We start from the raw sequence: 19784 nt of genomic DNA on the forward strand, positions 1-19784 counted from the left end.
TGGAAATACTATCAGGTGAACTTTACCAAAATCAGCAGATATCACTGCTTCCACTACAAACATAGAAATACCTTTATTCAGGAAAAAATAAGATTGTGATCTCTACATCCCTACTGAAATTAATAACTCTGCATGTGACGTTGCTTGCAAGACGGGAAAAAAGATTTACAGATGAACCCAACTGCACAGCTGTTCATCCAAACACACACGTCCATTTCTCAGGTTAAATTCACCAAATTATCTCAACAGCAATTAATGCAACTGCCATGAACATAAAGTGCTCCTTCATTTCCCTGTTGTTCTGTCCCCTTCTCAACTCCACTCTGAGTCAGACAGATTAGAAATCAGATCAGCCTAGAATTTGCAACAGTGACTTAGCCTCTTTGGACTAAAAATAAACAGTAGATAGAGCGGCTGGAGAAAAAAAATCGATGCCGGTCTGCCCCAACATGCTCTGTTTTACCACAGCAAGAATGAGCAGTATCTATAGTTTACAGGGCTTTGCTTCCCTCAGCACGCTGCCAACCTGCTCCTGCAACTCTGTCTTTTAGTCCACCCAAGAATATAAATATCCAGAATGTGTATATTGAAGACTAGGAGCCCCTTATTCTTGGGATAAATATTTCTGGGAAAGCAACAAAGAGAAACAATCACCTGGCTTATTTTATGTATCCGTGCAAAGCATTTACTACGACAACTCGGGCTCTCAGTGCCACAGCAGGCAATCCTCAGGCAGCCCGCGTGCTAAAATAATACCCTAAAGCAGAGCAGCATGATTGGATTTCTATGTACATCTGAGGTCACCCAGGTCCTGTGTCTGGCCGGCTGCTCCCTGCCACCAGACACCTGCGCCGCATGGGCTGCCCGCACAGCACGCTCACCCTGCAGATAAACGCAGCAGATCCAGCCACAAACTTCCTGACATTCTCCAGAATGGGCAGGTATCATTTATTATTTTTTTTTTCCTCCAGAGCAGGGAAGTTTTGATATTAATCTGAACAGGGAGGAAAGCTGGAGTCTGCTACGCAGAAACATCGAGTCAAATAAATACGTCATTAAGCTAACTAGCTACAGGATTGTCTAGCAGATGGATGACATCTTGGTTGCTAGTGGAACACTTTTCTATAGCCTTGTTTGAGGCAGACACATATGGCTCTCCCAAGTATTGATGCAAGCTCCCAGATGGACTAGATCATTGCTGACACCTTATTATAAACCCTAGAGATGAAAGAAGGGAGCACAGTTTTTGAATCACAACACAGCGCTCTGAAATATTCAGACCTCCTAAAAATAAAGTTTATGACAGAATCTTTTTTTTTTAATTCTACTTTTTTTTTTTTTTTTGTCATTGTAAGAAACTACTTTCAACCAGGAACTGGTTGAAATAGGGGGAATGCTACACCAAGAGTCTTGAGAAACTATAAGGACCAGAGGTCTTCAGTTATAGAAGAGCCAGGGAAACTATTAGAGGGATCTGGGAAACAAGAGAAGCCCTGGGAACAGCATCTGCTTTTTGGGAAGGTGTCAGGAGCACCTGAGAACATCACAAATACATGAGAGGAAAAACACGTATTTTACTTATCACAGTCAGAAGTAGGGGAAAAAAAAGATATTCTTTTACCATTTTTACAAAGTGAAAAAACAGCCCATCCTGTGCATCCAATAAGATCACTCTTATCATTCACCCAAAAATCAGAATTCTTCATTCAGATATCTTATGTATTTTCTCTTGCCTCTAGAACCTGCTATACCATCTAACCCACAAAAGATAGATTGCTGAGAGTATTACAGCTCTGCGACAAAAAATTCAAAACCAAATAGCTTCAATTTTTAAAAACAAATCAACTCATTGCGACAGGGAATATGTTCAGATCTGTACGTTTTCCTAAGTCTGTGAGAAGCTTATTCTACAAAAATCTATCTGCCTCTGCTCCAGCAGCCTTAAACTTATCAAGTATGCAAACAACTTAGATGTGTCAATTAAATGTGTGCCAAATAAGATATCACAACTCATTTGTCTCCGCATTCATTGAAGAGACTCCTGTGTTTTCAGCATCTTCAACAATACCACCATGTTCAAAGGTTCAGGTTGTTCAAAGCCAGTTTGGATGGAGCCCTGGGCAGCCTGGTCTAGTATGAAATGCAAAGCTTGGCAGCTCTGCCTGCAGCAGAGGGGTTGGAGCTTGATGACCCTTGGGGTCCCTTCCAGCCCAAGCCATTCTATGATTCTATGGTCTCAAGTTTTCATTCACCCAAGAACCAACTTTCAGTGAGATTTTAGCTTCAAGTTGGGCAGGAAGTTCAGAAAGTTTTGTCGGTTTGTTTGCTTTTTTATAAGAGGAACACAACGATCCTTGAATCAACTTACTGAATAGAACGTTACTGAATAGAAACCCAAAGAGAAAGGGCATCCTTATCCTTTTAGAGAAAGAATATAATTCCAGCTACCATCGCATCACAGACCTCAACAGGAGCATCAGGGAGTCTTAGTTTTGTAATGGTAGCTAACAATAAATAGGAAGCAAGCAAAGAAGAGTTTTCAGCTACATACACACTGCGCTGGCATCTACTTCAGTTGGGCAGTTCCTCTTCTCCTGAAATACAACGGTCCCTCTGGGAGACAAGCTCAGCTGGACAGAAACAGTAAAGAACAGAACTGTCTTCTTCCCAGAACGATTCACAGTTCCTTTTAACTCTTTAGAGTATTAGAACTTCAAGATGTTTTTTGCTTTATGCATGTCTTCCTATTTAAAGGCATAGCAAAGGGCAACTTCCAACCCTCTGCAGTCAGGGCTAATATGACAGAAAGCAAATGAAAGCCTTAAGACAACAAAGGATTTGGTACTCCCGAGGAACTTCCTCAGGTGAGCCGCAGATTAAAAAGAAGTGGCAAGACAGATATTAATCGACGTCCCCAAAGGCACAGTGAAACACAGCTCAGCCTAGAACCAGCCAGTTCCTGCGCTGCGAGATGTTTTTCAACGTTATTAATTTGTTTCAAAGCAAAAGGAACTCAATCTCTCAGCATTTCCTACCAGCTGCTGAGTAGGAATTTATTTTTTTCTTAGTTTTACTGCTTGGAGGGCTGCCAGTTTCAATATGCAAATACAAAGGATCACTGCAGGGCCTAAATTTGAGGTGGTCCCTCAAGGTTTCTTGCAGAGAGAAGTCTCTGCAATAGAATTCTCATGCAGACTATGCAAATAAACCCCCTGTTTCTGGAAACACAGTGTCCCTGCTCACAAAAGTAGGACCCTTGGAGCAGTTCTGCTCCACATCAAGGACCCTGAAAACACCAGGCCTTCATCCAAACCACAGGTCACAGGGATTCAAAGAGAGGTCATACCTTGTTTTGGTTGGAGTGAAAGTCTGTCAAATCTAAAATATTTGCAGTGAATCATCTCAAGCTCTGTGAACTGCCATTTCTGACTAAATTACCATCACTTGGCAGCCCGCAATTAGCTCCAGCTGAGATGCCACTTCATAGTGGCATCGTGAAAACTGATCAGTAATAAGCAACACTGACAAAAGTCAAGATAAATCAAGTACATGATAAAATGTTGAAGTTAAGGTAAAGTAAACATCTAAGTCAAGAGGCTCTCGTTTATACACAGATGGTTTCAGATCACTGTAATTCAAATTGCGTTCTGAGTGATGTTCTCATTCAGATGTAAAATGACCTTTGATTGATTCAAGCTAGAGATATAAGGGGCTGCTCTATATTCAACACAGCATTCACAGACAAGTTTAACATACTTTAACATATACATCTAGACTTGACACTTCAAGTTATTTCCTCTGGTGTCTCCACATAGATATGATTAAAGGCTCTTATCTCCAACCTCTAACAATACCCAGAGGAAAACAGGGAATGGGAAAAGTCAAAGTCGGCTCCTGGTTGAGACTTCAACTTAAGAGAGAACTCATCAGCTCAAATGACACTTTCGAGATATCGTGGGCATCTGACTCCTCCTCTGCAGCCCATAGAAGCCATCTTTTCTATTTCTACTCATTCCTCCTGGTTAGTGAGTTTTAGGTAATTCCAAATGTATATATATATATATATATATATATATATATATATATATATAAACTAAATGCTTCTTATATCTAAATATATATATATAAACTAAATGCTTCTTACTTCATTTCTGTGCCTTATCAGCACTCATAAACACCAGCACTGCATCTCTTTCTTGAAATTTACCTACTTGCCAAGCTGTCAGCCTCAAAAATGATATTATTTCCAGCTTTCTGCTGTGGAAACGTTGCACAGTGCCAGTTGTTTTCATCAAAAGGCAGTGAAGATCACTAGAACAAAAGTGCTTTTCACCTACAGCTGTGAGTTAGAAAGCTAATCTCTCTACCTATTGCAGGTAACTTCGTCTTGCAGCTAAAGAGATTTTTATCTCCTTAATCCTCAGTGCATTAATGCCTACATTAAAAAGCGATAGCATCACCGTTATCAATCTAATAAGGCATTATAAGAACAAAGATATCTGTAAATCGCTTTGATGAGAAAGCTTTGCCATAAGGTGCTAAGTAGAACAGGTCAGATAAAGCACACATTTGACAAACACTGGCAGTATTTCTGTTCATCAACAGATGGCAGCTTTTTGAAAAAAATACTATTATTATTATTACAATCTACATGGAAGGAAGTGCCAAATCGTACCTGCGTTCAACAGACTGCAAGCTGTTTTGATTGGAGAGATGGATCACCTTAAGCTTCCCGACTAAATAAAGACAACTCACAATTGAAGACACTTAATGTGGAAATTGAGCATTTTCAAGAAGTCAATCTAAAATGTGCTGTTCCTAGAAACTTGATAGGAAGGTTATTAAAACAATAAGAAGAACACGAAAGAATCAACAATAAAGAAAACACTTCTGGAAGTATTTGCATAACTCTCTCCTTTTCCACTACCCACACAGGTCTGGTGAGGAGTTACAGTCAATGCAAACCTTTTGTAAAACAGAATATCTACACATCAACCGCACCGGCCAGCAAAGGCTATTAGTCAGCTCAACTCTAGCTTTTATATAACCATTATCTTTAATTTAGGAGTGCTGTATCTTATCTGCACATACTTTCTTTACAAATGTTTGGTTTCATTTTGCTTAACTCTAGTTAGGCAAAACCTAAAAAAAAAAACAGTCATCCATTAAGGTGAAATTACAAAAGAAGAACGTAAGCCTATTAGGTAATTCACAGAAGGTGCCGGTTCAACAGCTATGGAGATTAAATCAGGTTATTTTTAAGTGTTCATCACTTCATCTTCTCTCCCACATCTCTTGCTGTGTTCCTAGCTTAGACCTATAGGTCAGAAGCCAGGGATCTCACTTCTGTCTTAGGAAAATCCCAAGTAAACCACAGCAGATATCCAGTTGAAATTCTGTATAATACAGGTCAAAATACTTTCTTAATGTCACTTGACACAATAACTGCTGGTTAAGCAAAAGCAGAAAACAAAGCAACAGTCTATAGTTTGGTGTAACAATTCTACATGTAGGCAATTACGTATCACAGAATCATTATGGATGGAAGAGATCACTAAGACCATCTAACTAACCCATGTCTCTCAATACCACATCCACATGTTTCCTCCCCCAGAGGAAAAACTAACATCCAACCTGAACCTTCCCTGGCTCAACAAGTTGCTAGTTACACATGTGAGAAGAGGCTGACCCCCAGCTCACTACAGCCTCCTCAGGGCGCTGTAGAGAGCGATAAGGTCTCCCCTGAGCCTCCTCTTCTCCAGACACTCCAGCTCCATCAGCCACTCCCTACAAGATTTGTGCTCCAGACCCTTCAAGAGCTCAGCTGTCCTTCTCTGAACACACTGCAGAGCCTCAGTGTCCTTGTAGCATGTGGCCCAAAACTGAACACAGGTACATTCCTACTAGACAAGAGAACTAAAAAGCGTATATTAATTATTGCTTCAGGAGTCATTAAGACCTAATGAAATGTTTAAAGGTGTTTACAAGCCCGAAGTAATAACGGATCACTCTTAATTAACACACAGTAAAAACTTCACAAAAATGGAGGAAGAGGTTCATTAAAGAAACAGCTTCATATCTCAGTCACAGATGGCCCCCTCCTCTCCTTCTATGAAACAGAGAATATACTACAGGTGTACACAGTAGACACTTTTCCAGCCTTCTCTCATGTCGAAGAGAGTTCAGACGTGACTCTATTAAGCGCTACCATGCGTTCTAATAGAATTTTATCCTACTGTCTAAAATCATTAGTAAAATACATTCAGTGGTCAAAGATCACGGCAGAATCATTCAAACCTCAAGATGTTTATCAGACAATTATTCATAAGAGCACTTCCCTTCTCCAAGTCATTATATCTTTCACAGACAACTTCAGAATACATGAACAGAACGATACACTGAATACAATGAAATCTCCAAACTTCTCTTTTACAGGCAACAGCAATGCCAATATGGTGAGTAAGTTTTGAGAAGCAGAATCATTGCCAGCTTCCATTTTTAATGGAAAGGGTACCAGGATGCTTAGCATGGAAGAAAAACCATGACAAGCACGCACGTTTCTGAATTCAATTACAAGCAAAAACAAACACAAACTCTTTTGTTAGAGTTAAAATAATGATTTTAGATATAAAATTTCAATTAAGCCTATTAGCCTATCTACTGTAAATGACCTATACAGACACCTATCTATTCACAAAAGGACTACACAATGCTACCGCTCTTTTGCTGAGCAAGAGAGAGACTAAAGCCTTGAGAAGATGCTGAAAATGTTGATGTTTTAAACGTCCCCTGTAACATCCAGTTTGGAATATAAAAACTTTGCTTTATCAGTTCCAACCTTCACAACTAAGCATTGGACTCAATGCAAAGTAATATGTTTCTGCTGTCAATCGAATGGAAAAATGCCTCAGCATGAACTTTTTTCCCCCTTTCTTTTAAGTGTTATCCAAGCACCATATCAGAAGGTCCATGCACTTCTGCTTAACACGCAATAAGATCTCAGCAGTCGCATGGGGTAGAAGAACTAAATCCCCTCACCCATAAACCACTTCCACAATGAAACCATTTCCCAAGACCACACGGCTGCCCCAAAGGTGTAACATCCAAACTCTCGTGTGCATCAAGTTCCCAAAATGCAGCAGAGAAGATTTCCAATCAGTTTATCAGTGAAAGGCAGACATTAAAAATAACGGTGGGTGTGGATCTGCTGCTTTCCCAGCCCTCTCCCCACTGCACGCACTTTCCACCCCCAACTTCTTCGCTGGTTTTCATGCAGATTTGTGCCAGACACTTGGCATCCTCATTAAGTGGTGTCTGGCAAGCTGCCTAAGTTTTAGTGGGTTCTGGGAATGCCAATATATTAACCAGAGGACTGTCTGCATGCCCTAAAGAGATTTTATTCAGGAAAAGTCAACCATTTGGCACAAAGAATGCTTCATTCAAAGCTAGGAAAGCTCTCCACTGGCAATAAGAAGAGAAATTGCATTTACTTTCTTCCTAATTTCTGTCTCCTATCTAAAAGAAGAGTTTGACAGAGAGCAAGATCGTTTAAAAGGTCAGAGTGCTGTCTGTAATAGGAATTTAGGGGAAAAAAGCAGATATGAGCAGCACAGACCCAGCATAACATCAAGAAAATGATTCATTTTCATTCTATTGTCTCTTGTGACCAAAATAATCTTAATCAGGAAGATTGAATTTACCTACTATTATGCTGAGCAGCAATGAATGGTGACGTGGGTGCTCGCAAATCTCCACTGCTTTCAGTAAGAAAAAGCATTTAGCACAATGCACCTACATTTAGCATCTTGCAAATACACTAAATCAAGGCATATGTTACTGAAATGCACGCATTAAATAAATATAGATGATGAATACAGAGACGTTTTGTCAGCACGGAGAACAGAAAACACTGCGGTGCAGGCAGCGCTCTTACCAACCTGCAGGCTTCCTTCCCACTGCAGTCTCCTCACAGTTGCTATCACTCAACTGACAGAAGTAAGCACACAGAACTCCTCTCTAAAATAAATAACTTACATTTCTCTTTCAAATAGAAGGCTCAAAGCAAAAGGTCAACAGCTTTCCTTCACATTTCCTTACCTCATCCTTCACATGTGCTTACGCAGCACATAGGAAAAGTTGAAGGACGCCGACAAACGTGTCATTACTTTGCTCCGAGACTGTTCCTGCAGCCTTATGCACCTAGAGAACCCCATTCATTTCAAGGAGTTACTCAGCTAATGGAGTACTCTGCTATCACTGCCACCCATTCTTACAAAGAAATTATTTTAAACTGACATTTACTTCAAACCCGTCATTTTGATTTGTGCAGAAATCTGCTGCTTTCCCCACGGCAGCTCCAAAATACCACGATCCCTTTATAACGGCTAATTAGCACCAGAGAGGTAACAAGGAATCAATTAAAATCAGTTCAGTTTCAATGTTTTAGCGTACATATTAGAAGTCTGGCAAAAATAAGACGATGTTTGGTGGGAAAGAAATTTTTAGCTATCTGGGCTGCCTTTGCTTAGACATCAACCTTCTAGGCAAGACGGCTACCCTTAAAAATAGCTGTCAACTGAGAAAAGAAAATGTGCACGTATGAATCATTTCACTATGGGGTTGGATTCCCAGCAACCGATGCACCACTGTTCTGGCATGGGAGCCTGTGCCGAGCAGCTGATACTAGCTTGGTGCCATTGAAGAATTTCACGGTTACCACTGAACCAATCTGCAAAGAAATTCATCTCCAAACTCCTCGAAGTTATCTGTGTTCCCTCTCCAGCAATTCATCTGCAAGGAGCTGCTTTAAACTACTCGGAACTACGGGCAGAAAGGTAACTTCTCCAAGGCTGCTCAGAAGTTCAATGCGAGATCCGTTCTTGTCGGCAGGGCAGCAGCCAGTACAGAAGGTGCTGTAGGGCAGCTGGGAAAAAGAAAACTAGGTTTTGGACAAGAAAATGAAATGGAAAACTCTCTCCCTCCAAAAATGAAACAGGGCCTGGTACCTCCAGTGAACGGAGAACTAAAAGCAACTTCACAGCTCTCAGCTTGAGGGTTCTATGCGGAGAAAGCAGCATTTTATCTACTTGAAGCCCATCACGGGGCAGGTTGGCTCCAAACCATTTGGTTTGGCTACTGGTCAGCAAGTCTGCATCTTGCTAAACTCAGTCCTCATGCGCCTCAGTCTTGAATCCCCTTTTCTTCTTATTTCTTCAGCTTGCATTGAGTGCTGAGCTCCAGCTCCACCAGCCAGAGCTGCCCAGTGCCCATAATGTTTCAATTAACACAAACCACCACTTTGAAATATCTGGTCTCACGTTGTTAACCCATCCTCTGTTACACATTTATCATCATTTCGTCCTGCCCAGACAGCTTAACTTGCCGATGAATACCAATACGTCTTATGCGTGTGCTTCGGTGCTCTCCACATATCAAAGAATCAGAATTAAATACGCTGATATAAAATACAGGATATTTGAAAAGAAGCATTTTCCTTTCCATATGTAACTACGTGTATTTGATGCATTCCAACCCAAACTCTCCTGGCTCTGCTCACCTCATGGATCACACTAACCAGACGCTCGGAGCACCATCACTACCTTGAGGTAGAGGCCATGAAGATGGATGCGAGAGGACTTCCCACCAGCACGCTGCTCTTCCAGCAGGCCTTCCCCTTTGCTTTACAGCCGAGAAGCCGCGATATTATTATATTCTCATTAGTGGAAGCAGACACGTGTGCACCACACGCAGTTATTCATCTCCACTCAACAGCGCGTAGACGTTACTTAAACAATTTTGGAGTTCATTTCTCTGAGCCCTCAGCCCAGCAGCCAAGCCGGAGGGCAGGGCAGCAGCTCCGTGACCAGCAGCACCCAGGGCTGAAAGCTGTAAAGCCAAAGGCGCTTTGCAGAAGGGTGCATTGCTGCTCTCACACAGCATCTGCATCCTTACCTCATCCGAGCCCTTCTCGCTGCAGAACATCTCCTTTCTGGGGCCCTCACGGATGAGGTGCTGCATGTGCTTCACTCCTCACACTATGTGCCACGTTTGATGCAAAAGTTTTCATGTGCCAGAGCAGATGAGCTCTGAGATTTCCTTGCTGACAGGAAGGTACCTGCCGTCAGACCCGCAGGCTCCTGCAGCACCCAGCGCTATTTCCAGCAGCGCATCAAAGCGCTCACCACACCGCTGTCCTCCTGCACGGCCACCAAAGCAACCACAGCAGGCTCAGAGCCTCCGCAAGAACCAAATCCCACCGCCAAGCGTTAACGCGATACACCTCCAGACCAAATTAATAAGAAGTTATTTTCCATTTTGCCCATTTCCTGCCTTTTCTCTCCAGAGCCCCGCACAGCGGCACAGCCCGCTCCCTCGGGATGGCACAGCTCGGGGATGCGCGCACCTCACGCTTCGGATGGAGCCGCATGTCACAACTACGTTCGTGCCGATAAACTTTAACCGAACCCGAAAACCGGCGCGACGACACGCGGGTCACCGGAGCGCTCCCGGCCGCCGCCCGCCCCGTTCCCTTCCCCTCCCGTCAAAGTTGTCCGCCGGCACCTGGCCGCTCCCCGCCCGTTCCCAGCCGCACAGCGGCCGCCCGATCCCCGCGCCGCCCCGCTACCTGTCAGCGGCACCGAGCACCTGGGGGCAGCCCCAACACGCAGGCGGCAGACGGCGACGGGGCCGCCGGAGCCGCTCTCCGCCTCCCCGCTCCCGACGCCGGGGCCTCCCGGCACTTTCCGCCCGCACTCACCTCCCCCCGGCCCCCGCTCGGGGCTGGCCTCCCGCGGGGCGCCGCGCCGCCTCCCTCCCTGCGCGCAGGCTGCGGCCGCGGCTGCCTCCAACTCATCCCAGCCCCGCCGCCGCCGCCGCCGTCGTCGCCGCCGCCTCCTCCTCCTCCTCCTCCCCCCCCGCCCTGCCCGCTCCGCTGGCTGCCGCCTGTCTGCGGCGAGTCTGGCTCTGGCGGCCGAGCGCGGGGCCGCCGGCGCGGAGGAGGAGGGAGAAGGGAGGGAGGCGGGCGGGGAGGAGGAGGAGGAAGCGGGGGAGGGGCGGCCGCGCTCCCTCCTTCTCCCCCTCCTTCTCCCCCTGCCTTCCCCTCCCCGACACGCAGCTCACAGCGCCCCCTGCCGCCCGGATGTGCGCCGCGCCAGCCGCCCCCCCATGGCCCTCCGTGTCTGCGGTGCCCCTTCCGCCTCTGGCTGTCCGGGGTGAGGTGTCCAGGTGTGGAGCCCTCAGTACAAAAAAGACATGGAGATTTTGGAAAGGGTCCAGAGGAGGGCCACGAAGATGATCAGGGGGCTGGAGCACCTCACCTATGAGGATAAGTTGAGGGAGTTGGATTTGTTCAGCCTGGAGAAGAGAAGGTTGCGGGGTGACCTCATTGCAGCCTTTCAATACCTGAAGGGAACTTACACCCAGGAGGAGAGTAAACTCTTCAAAAGGGCTGATAATAGCAGGACACGGGGAAATGGTTTTAAGTTGAAAGAGGGAAGATTTAGGTTGGATGTTAGGGGGAAGTTCTTCACTAGGAGAGTGGTCAGGCCCTGGAACAGGCTGCCCAGGGAGGTTGTGGATGCCCCGTCCTTGGAGGTGTTCAAGACCAGGTTGGACGGGGCCCTGGGCAACCTGATCTAGTAAATGTGTATGTTTGGTGGCCCTGCCAGGCAGGGGGGTTGGAACTACATGATCCTTGAGGTCCCTTCCAACCCGGGTCATTCAGTGATTCTGTGAGATGCTGGGAGCAGCCCCCCGGGTCCTCCCTCCTGCTGTGAAACACAGAAACTGAAGGGCTGTTGGAGGCCGGGGCTCAGTTTTGTCCCGTGCAGAATGAGAAATTTTCTGACGTTAAAAAAAAAATGTTGCAGGACAGGAAAACCCAGTTCCAGGCACAGCCCGACGGGCTGAACCCACGGCAGGAGTGTGCCCTGCCCGGGACAGCCGAGGCTGCACGAGCTGCAGGCACCATCTGGATCCACCCAGCCCAATGCTCCTGTACCCAGCAGGCACTCTCTGCCGCCATCCACCTCCCATCTCAGTGTATAACCCTTGGGGCTCAGGGCTAACAGCCGGGTTGGACACCTCAGCCTCAGCTAGGCCAAGCCTGGTGGCAACACATCTAACAGCCACAGGTTGGGAGCACATGTAGATGTCCAAATACACTGAGATCTGCTTCCAGTTTTGAGTGTGCACCCTTAACACAAACACACTCCTCAAGTTCAGTTCATTCCCTTCCTGCCTTACCTTGCTCCTGGAGTAGAGGATAGGCACCTGGGCCCTACAGATGAAGGCCACACTGCAGGCCCTCAGGTCACCACATCCAATGACAATATGCATTTTACTGACAAACTGAGAGAAGCTTGATTTCAAGCTTGCTTTGTAACCAAGAATCAAGAGCTCAATTCCTAGGTGTCCCAGCAAGCTGTGTGCCTGTCCTCCACCACACCTGGGTTTGACACCCTTGGGGGCTGTGCTCCTCCGGTGGCTTAGGAAGGATAAGAAGGCGGCACTCACTTCAGGCAGAGATTCTTGCTCTGTGCAAAGTCACATCCCCGGCCTACAGGAAAGTTTGCAGAGCGCTACAAGATCAAGTACCAAACCACCCCTATACGATACCTCAGGAGTGGAAAAAAAACCTCTAGAAAGGAAAGATATGGGAGAGTAGATTAAGTGGACTGTTTTTCTTTACTCTCACACGGAAAACTCATCTGTTATTGCGATAACAGTGAGTATCTGCTTTTCCTTGAGAGTGCCTCTGGCACATACGGTCCCACGTGAACTGGTGTAATCTATTAGAAGTTCTGTAGTGGACACGATTACACGTGTAGATATCAATTCCCATGTACTGGAGAGACTGGAGGTGTTTTATTTTTTCCAGTCTTGGTTGGAAGGGATTTGTGCCATTTCTTCGGAATGCCCAACTCAAATCCTCACAAGTTGCTTAAAAAGATTAAAAATGACTGGTTTAAAAACAAGGAATTGTCATTTATGGGTATAATTCCCCACAGCTAGCAAATACGCACACTGCTGTTGTTTCTTCTCCTGTTTTCAAGTTTTCTTCTTCTAATTTTTGACAGAAATCAACAGGTCCATGTATCTACCCAAAGCTCTTAATTTAAGCTTGAAATTCCATTCAAAAATGCAAATTTTCAGGCCATATGTGCCGCCATCTCCTGAGACTCAGCAAACCAATTCTGACTTAAAGATTTATGAATTTGCAAGCTTATAGAGAACTGTAATGGCAGAAATTGGGATATTTGGGTTACGTAGAAGGAAAACGGAAAAAAACAAAACAAAAACAACAGCCAGAATGTACATAAAGTGTTACGCTTATATTCATCTATGCCAGAGAACTGAACCAAAGGTATCACTCGGTAGTGCTGGTACAATGAGCCATCCCTGGAAGGGACAAGCTGACACTGAACATATTGGCAACTGACAAAGGACAACAATGCCTCAGGTCTCTCAATTCCTTTACCTTTTAATCACTATCTCCGTCATTTCCAGGTTCTGTTCAGTGTCTGCACGCAGTACAGCTCCACTTCAATACATCTGAAGAACATCAGCGATTCTGAAATGTAAAGAGAGGGAGTCAAAGAGGAGCGTTAAGATTTCTATACATCACAGGAGATGCTGAAGCTGTGCAGGCGTCTCTCTCTGAAGAGAATCCCAGAGAGAGCTTGGGAATATGAGGAGACGTTTCTTATGATTCTTTTTTTCTCCAGATATCAAGTCTCTTCTGGGAAAGCAATACTCACATTATCATGATATTGGGTTTTCATACCCATGAGGTTGCATTGGCATCCTGGCAGCATTTCCTGGACAAATAAAGAGAAAGCTCCTATAATTGATTTAAGGTATTGGTAAATCTGTGTATAATTTCTTTTTCTTTATCCCTTCTTTATCCTAAATTTGGGAACAACCTAGTTATTGGTTTTAGTTACTGGTGACTCATCTTGTTTCCCACCAGGAAGCCACAGACCCGTATATTTCAACTGTTACTGATTCCTATTATCTGCTTCACTACAAGAACAAGGAAGATAAAATTAAAAACATTTGAACCATGGTAACACAGCCAAATAACATTTGGGCATGTGCAATAGGATAGTCTTACTAAAGTATGTGTAAAAAGCATGCAAGTAAAACAACACCTAAAACTAGTTAGAAGATTTGTCAGTAGGGCTTTTTACCCAAGAGGTCATCCTTATCTCTCACAACTTATCTCCCAGACAAAAAATGCTTCAGTATGCTAACATCCAAAAGACACTACTCAGACAAGCCCCTGGGGTAGGGAGTGCTGGATTTGGGTGCGTTTTGTGCTCTAACACAAAATTAACAACATACAGAGCACTCAGCCTGAACTGAACTTCAGAGTAGGTGCGAGGTCTTGCCCTGCACCTTAATGCCCAACCAGATGCGCATAGAGGGATGGGCTCAGGGTGCACACACAGAGAGCTGGTTGTATGTCTCACAGTGTTAGATGGTGTGTAGTTGTGCTCCTCCAGCAGCTATGCTTTCTGCTAATGACCACTTTGTCTGCCTTCTTAAAGAGCTGCTAGCTATTACAGCAATGACATGAGGGGAAAAATATGTAAGGACTTAAGTAAAGCCACAAAAGAAAGGTTATTTATAAAATGTATATAATGTAAAAAGATTCTGTTTGTTCTAGTCATTCACTGAAATCACATACCAACTGCTTTGTTGTTCCCAGGTGCACGCACACAGGCTCATTCTGCAAGATGTTGTTCACCTGCCAATTCCACCCACCCACCTGCAGGCCTCTCCACCAGGTGTCAATCTCAGCGTCAGATAATGACACAAATCTTACGAGTCGCTTTGGTTTCCTTGTTGTGTGGGATCTAACTGAAAAGGTTTGCATGCTAAATGAAATGTAAAGTCAGACTGTAAGTCTGTAAGAATGGCTGGATTGCATCCTTGGGTTTTAACAAATAGATAATGTTGGAGAGCATAAGATTTTGGACAATAAAAAGGTTGGAAAGGACATCATTAGACAAAGTCATATCAAGAAGGCAACTGTAGAGTCCAGATTACAACTCTCCCAACTACTGTATACAGCAAGTAATCCTAGAGCCTGGGAGAGACATGGCAGTAAATCTCAGCTGGACACACGTTCTGTAGCTCCTGTTGAAGTTTCAAAAGCTGTAATGTTGGCCAAGATGACATTTCTAAAAGACAGCATCAATGCACCGGTCAATTTAAACCTGTAAACCTGCAGTGGATGAAAAGCTTTGGCAATTGTTAATGTCACAGAACTCATACAGAACTGACGCACAGAGAGGACAACTGCCACCTCCTCTTTTTCTTAAGCTTAACATAATGTTGATCCATTGAGAATGCACATAGACCAGGCTGCCAGATCTACCTTTAGTTCCTGATAAATCAGCCAAGAAGGCTGTGATGTGGAAACCTGGCTGCAAGAAACCAAGAGAAAGGGACAAAAATGAGATCATATCACGAACTAACAAATACCACACACACTACATTAAAGAGAAACTGCTAAAAGAAAGAGGCTGAATGACAGAACATCTATCAAGATATAGATCAACATCTTACTATACAGAGCCAACACTGCATGGAGCTATGCGATAATATTTGACCATCAAATAAGAAAGAATACTTGTCTTAACCTGGCTATTCCTCTCTTTTGTTATAAAACAAACCCTCAAACTGTTTTTCTTGGGGTTAGCAAATCCTTACAAAATGTACCTACTGTCTTATGAGGCAGCACAGACTGAAGGAATGGAATCCTAACCTGGAAAAGTTTTTGACAGCATTTCTTTAAAGTAAAAATAGTAACTACAGTTCTGAATTGATTCCCTGACTTGTATCTGAAATACCAAACTGTCTGGTTTGCTGCAATGTTGATAACAGCACCACATTAAAATAGAAAGATATTTAGTAACATCCATATGCTTTCACATTCGTTTATCTTCTTTACAAATTAGTCAGTAAATTTTTCAGATGGGGGGAACGAAGTCCCCAGCATGTATGAGAATAATGATAATAAAATGCCATTTCCAAATCCTCTCTTAGCAATAAAGCACTTTGGACACTGCTTCAATAACTTAGCGTGTGAATTAATGTGTAGGATGAACTATAAATTTATGTCAAATTGTATAATTCAGTTTCATTTCATATTTGCAAAATAAAGTCTTTGCCATGTGAAAGACAAGATTCTTGTTTATAATAAAATGTAAGAAGTATATTTTCTTTTCTATTCTCCAAGCTCGATAAGCCCATCTCTCTCAGTCTTTCTTCACTGTAGAGTTGCTCCAGCTCTCTGATCCTCTTTGTGACCCTCCTCTGGACCCTCTCCAACAGCTCCACATCTTTCTTTTGTTGGAGGCTGGGCTTGGATACAGTGCTCCAGATGAAGCTTCATGTGGGCAAAGCAGAAGGGGACAGTCACCTCCCTTGCCCTGCTGGCCACCTCCTTCTGGCCTGCAAGCACGCAGTACCAGTTCATGTTGAGTTTTTCCATCAAAAAACACTCTTTTCTCCCTAGGGCTGCTCTGAATCCATTCCCTGCCCAGCCTGCATTCATGTTTGGGGTTGCCCAATCCTTGCACTTGGCCGTGTAGAATTACATGAGGTTTGCATGGGCCCACCTCTCAAGCCTGTCCAGATCCTTCTATAAGGCATTCCTTCCCTCAAGCATGCTAACTGCACCCCACAGCTTGGTGTTGTCCACCAACTTGCTGAGGGTATACTCAGTTCCACTGTCCCTGTCACCAACAAACATGGTAGATAGCACCAGCACAGATCCCTGAGGAACACCACCTTACCACTCATCTCCACTTGGACATCAAGCTGTTAACTGCATCTGAGTGTTACCATCCAGCCAGTTTCTTATCCACCAAATGGTCCATCTGTCAAATCCATGTCTCTCCAATTTAGAGACAAGGATGTTGTGCAGGACAGTGTCAAATGCTTTGCGTAAGTCTTAGTAGATTACATCAGTTGGTCTTCCCTTACATACCAATGCCGTGATCTCATCACAGAAAGCTATCAGGTTTGTCAGGCATGATTTGCCCTTAGTGAGGCCATGTTGGCTGTCATCAATCACCTCCTTGTTTTTCATGTGCTGTAGCACAGTTTCTTGGAGGATCTGCTCCACGATGTTGCCTAAAGCACAGACAGAATTATGTGGTGATCAAAATTTTCCTGGTATGTTCTGTAGCATTCTGTCTATGGAACCACAAAGCTGCTATTGACTATTATTTTATACATTTTTATTTTGTAAGTATACCAAAATTCTTTTCTTCTCCAAAAACAGCCAAAATTACTTCTTCAGTTACTAGTTCTACTGCACTGCTTTATGTTAGACATAGAAGAAGTCATCAGTTTGCAAAATACTTTCAAATGAAAAACTTGCCAAGTGTTGTTGGACAGGATTCTAACCCTTCTCAGGTCCACATCAGAAATCCCACTGACTTCAGTAGGACCAGGATTAGAATCATTTTGTAAATGCACATATGTGCACGCACAAAGCCTACAGAAAATGTATTTGAAAAGGATGCTCTGCCCATCTTGCACTAAAATGAAGTCATGACTCCAAAACTTTGAATCACCTTATAGCAACAGATGGAAATCATATGAGAAGGCTGCACAACAGAACTGATTACCAATAAGAGCATCAGCGTTTGAGGCCTAACTGTAATGAAAGAATCAGTATTACAGTGTATAAGCCTTTCTCTATACACCAACCTAATCTTTCCTTTTTGGCTGCCCATATTCCTGGCTTTCAAATGCTTCCCAATAAGCTGACACATCTGTGTATTTTTAAAAGCCACACAATTCTATTACTTCAGGGCTTCAAAGAATAATTTTACCTTTCTATTTTATGCACTTCAAATAAAATATATATATATATATTATTTTTTTAGATTAGGATTATCTTCATTGTGTCCCTGGTACAGTACAGAGCACCTTGTCAATACTTGAAAACATAACTGCTTTTATTTAAGAGCCCTACACTGCAATAATTTCTGTAGTTCTGCCCATCAGCTCTCCTAAGGATAAAGCTGGAGGGCTTTGAAATGTTTCCAGTGTCCACTTACTACAACTACTTCTTTTCTCTTTCTCCTTTTTTATTCTTTCCCCTCTTTGTTGGGGCTCCCTTTGAAATAAAGCCTTTGTATTACTTCAGCAATGAAAATTTTGCCGAGTTTACTATGAAGGAGGACAATAAAAATTAACATAAACATCTTGGCCAGATTATACTGCTCAAATTGCATATATTTTAAAATAAGCAGTAGCTGAGTGTTTTTCATGTCTACCTCACCCTGAGGCATCAGAAGCTAATGCTGCCCATTGAACCTGATGCCTGCATTGTCCAGAATGAGAGCAAATGGAACCTGCTGCTGACTGCACCAGGTTTGCTTCATTCCTTGCTGTGACCAAATGCATTTTTTCCAAGTTTGAATATACTTAGAGAAATGCTGAAGACTGCTGCATTATTCCCTTCTAGCTGACTTCTCCCAGTGAGGCCTTAGGAATCGCCTCTTTCTTCTGCTTTTGCAGGTCATCTATAAAAACTGTTTTAATATTAAAAATCTGCAAGTGTAATGTTTAATGCCTTCCACTAAGGGCTCTCAAAGCATTTTGTTGATGTCAACCTGTTCAATCTCACCAGTCCAGACATACAGATTCATTATTTCTATTCTACAGACAAGAGAACAACAACAGAGAAGGCCGAGTGGCAGAATTCATTCTTGCAGTCAAACTCTAACTACTAGGTCATAAACAGCTTGAAGAAAGACAAACGACGCTCTAAGGTACAGATCTCAATGACTGTATTAACCAGAGCTCCTCTGATAACATGCTGCCTTTTATCTCAGATACTTCCTCAGCTACTCACTTATTTATAAGCAGGATACCTACAGACTGCAAACATACCTTACAGAGCCCAAAATGAAGTCATTAAAATCATCTCTCACACTTACCTTAGCATCAGAAAAACAAGTTGAAAGAAGGTGAAATACATAAAAATGATAGATTTGTATCTCTTACCTTTACACACTATTTGTTCGGCTATTTGTTCGGCTGGCACTTTCAGCAGTCTTCACTGACAGCTGAACCACTTTAGACAAGACTCTACTTGATAAATGTATTCAAAAACTGGAGAGAAATGTTTCTATACTTCACAAAATTAACTTGTGTGAGTTGCCATTCTATGACCTACCAGGTCATTTGCATGTTTCTCTACTGAATGCTAACATACCAAGATCTGCTTTGGCAGATGTTGTGAAAATAGTATTACTCTGATTCATAAGTTTAAAGTAACGAGATGCAAGAAAAGAACCTACGTTTCTTTCTCTCAAGCCCAGGAAATGAAAGAGTGTTGCACTACAGTTAATGACAGTTTTCTTTAACTGGTTAGAAACACTATGCATCATACACTGCAGAATACAGACTTCCACACATAAGAATGGAAAAGGCTTTTGTAGGTTACAAAATGATTTACGAAATGTTTTATTTTCATTTTACCAAAGATTAGGGGAAAAGTTGGATTGTAATCCTAACATTGAAGAACTCCTGGTGTAGGTCAGCACAATTCCAGAAATTCTTCTGATATGATACCGTCAACTGAAATGTTTGTCAGTCTACTCAGTGGTCTAACATCTATTTTTATTCATTTTCTGTTATTAAATTTTGTCTTGTCCCCTTCACTGCAGAGAAAGGAGACTGCTCAAAGGACGCATCGAGAATACATACAGAAAGAGGTTCAATTTGGTAGATGTTCTACCTCACCTGTGCAGACC

General features: G+C 43.3%; 1 protein-coding gene across 2 annotated transcripts in view; it reads right to left on the reverse strand.

Annotated features, from left to right (window-relative positions):
- LDLRAD4 (low density lipoprotein receptor class A domain containing 4) overlaps window positions 1–10980 on the reverse strand; it is a 259845-nt gene extending 248865 nt beyond the window's left edge. Inside the window, exon 1 of one of the 2 annotated variants that reach the window (XM_032442619.1) lies at window positions 10757–10980. The gene's annotated coding sequence lies outside the window, so the exon portion shown is untranslated. The remainder of the gene's footprint in view (window positions 1–10756) is intronic. The other variant, XM_032442618.1, reaches the window with a different exon arrangement.
- Window positions 10981–19784: the final 8804 nt, after the last annotated feature.

The sequence above is a fragment of the Coturnix japonica genome, chromosome 2 (assembly GCF_001577835.2).
Source record: "Coturnix japonica isolate 7356 chromosome 2, Coturnix japonica 2.1, whole genome shotgun sequence".
NCBI classification, from domain to species: Eukaryota; Metazoa; Chordata; class Aves; order Galliformes; family Phasianidae; genus Coturnix; species Coturnix japonica.